Below are 2,730 nucleotides of genomic sequence, written 5' to 3'. Positions count from 1 at the left end.
TTTTGAAGAAAGACCAAGATGAAGAAAAAGCCCTAATTGACCATAATTTTGTGAACAGATGTGAACATGCTCATCAAATGTTGAAACGTTGAGGTTGAAACTCTAGTGATGTGAAGCCGGTTGTGGTAGTGCACACCCATAATCCCGGCTACCTGGGAGGCTAAGAGAAAGGACCACAGTTTGGGGCCAGCCCAGGCAATTTAGGAACATCTTATGTCAAAATAAAAAATTAAAAGGGCTGGGGATGTGGCTCAGTGGTAGAATACTTGCTTGGCATATGTGAGACCTTGGGGATGTACTCAGTGACAGAGGGCCCCTGGGCTCCATCCCTAGGACGGCAAATGTTTAAAAAAAGAATTTCAGTGATGTGAATTTTCATTAAAGGAATACCTAAGCCTTGTTTCTCCTCTGAATAATGGCGATAATAGTGTTAAATCACTATGATGATGGGGATGGGATGAGATTCACCGAGACACGGTCTTGTCTGGAGCACACAGAATCTGGAGTCAGGAGCCAAGAGTCCGGGAATCCGGGCTCCCTTCCGATTTTCAGTGTATTGCTATTGCCTCTCTAGAAGGCATACTTCACAGAGCCATTATGAAGATGAAATGAGATTTAAAAAAATTGTTTTTGTAGTTGTAGATGGACAGAATGCCTTTGTTTAATTTGTTTATTTTTATGTGGTGCTAAGGATTGAACCCAATGCCTCACACATGCTAGGCAAGCGCTCTGCTACTGAGCTACAGTCCCAGCTGAGATTCTTTCTTTTTTATTGTTTTGGTACCAGAGATGGAACCCAGGGGCACTTAATCACTGAGCCACATTCTCAGACCTTTTTAAAAAAATTTATTTACAGATAGGATCCTGTTAAATTATTTAGGGCCTCGCTAAGTTGCTGAGGCTGGCTTTGAACTCACAATCCTCCCGCCTCAGCCTTCCAAACCACTGGGATTACAGGCAGGCACTACTGCACCTGGCATGAAGTGAGATTCTGCATTCATTCAACAAATATTGGATGGACCACCTACTATTTGCCAAATAGCAGGCTAGGTATTGGGTGAGGACACAATGGGGAAGAAGAAAAAGTCCCTATGCAGTTTAGAGTCCATGCAGCAGGAGAGAAAGGCCATGTATAATCATAAAGCCAGCTGAATGATGCTTGCTGGGGGGGCCACCATGAGAGCTCTCACCTCCGTGGAGGGTGGAGGGCTTTGAATTAGTTTGTAATGCTCCAAACTAATACTATTTAATATCACTTGGATTCGATTCCTGCTGTTGCTCGAATACATTACCACAAACCCAGTGGCTTAAAAACAACATGACTATATTATCTTACAATTCTGAAGGATAGATTTGTTTGTTTTTGTTGGTACTGGGGCTTGAACCCAGTGGCACTCTACCAGTACACTATACACCCAGCCCTTTTACTTTTTTTTTAGAAATTATTTTGAGACAGGATCTTGTTAAATTGCGGAGGCTGGCCTCCAACTTTTGATCCTCCTGCCTCAGCTTTTGTAGTATCTGGGGTTAAAGGCATGCACCATAGTGCCTGACTTAGGGGCTAACATCAAGGCTGCATTCCTTCTAGAATCTCTAGGGGATGATTTATTCTTCATCCTTTTACAGCTTTTTGAGAGGCTATTCCCTTGGCTCCTGAAACCGTTTCTCTGACTTCTGCTGCCATGGTCATGGCACTTTCTCTGATTCTGACCCCTCTTCCTTCCTCTCCTAAGGTTGCTTGTGATTACACTGGGTCAATACCAGATTAATCTCCCCACCTCAACCTCCTTAACTAAATCACATCAGCAAATTCCCTTTTGCCACCTAGAGTGACACATTCACAGGTTCCAGGGCTTGGGATGTGCACATCTTTGGGCATCCATTATTTAGTCTACCTTACCACTCCTGGGCTACATAGTAGGAAATGAGCTATCCTGAGAAACCACTGAGAAGAACCAGTCTACTTTTGAACTTGGTGGTGTTATTCTATTAAATTTAGTTGCATTGGAGGGGAACAGAGTGGGTATCTGAGGACCAATGACATATGTCCTCTAAGAATACACTGCCACATGGGAGTCCCCACCGTGTCTTAAAGGGGATGCCAGGCAACAAGCGAGAGTACCTGACACTCAGCAGCTGAGACCTTAGGAAAAGATATTACTTCTTTAAGCTTCAAAATCCACCTAAATTAAAGGGGATAAATAGAAGTACCTGGAAGAACTGGAGTCAGGATTAATGAAAATATCACCCATGAAATCACTTAAGACAGCGCATCATCTTCAATAAACGTCTGTCCCTCTCTAAGTCCCTCCCTCCCTCTTTCTCAGTCCCTTTTGCTGGAAACACTGCCGAGTCCAGTCCTCTCATAACCTTCACTTGCTTGCCAATCATGCCAACTGTGCTCCGGCAACAGCTCCGGAGCTTGGGAAAAGCACCCGCATTAACCATGGAATCTGCAGCTAGTCTCTTAAGCTCTCTAAGCTTCAGTTTCCTCCTCTGTACAATGGGGATAAGAATGTCTATGGAACCAGGCTGTCATGAGGATTAAGGAAAACGATGAATGGAGAGGGTTTAGCAGTGTCTGGCACAAGATTAAGGGGCGATAAACAGTAGTACTGTTATGCTTCCCAAGAGGCCTGACCTCCTTTCTGCCTGGTCTTCTCCACATTCCTCACTCGGGGAGCACCTGACAAGTCTCTGAAGCCGACTTGGACCCCGCCCCCGCGTAGT

Source organism: Ictidomys tridecemlineatus, chromosome 4 (assembly GCF_052094955.1).
Source record: "Ictidomys tridecemlineatus isolate mIctTri1 chromosome 4, mIctTri1.hap1, whole genome shotgun sequence".
Classification (NCBI taxonomy): domain Eukaryota; kingdom Metazoa; phylum Chordata; class Mammalia; order Rodentia; family Sciuridae; genus Ictidomys; species Ictidomys tridecemlineatus.
This window is presented reverse-complemented; position numbering follows the sequence as displayed.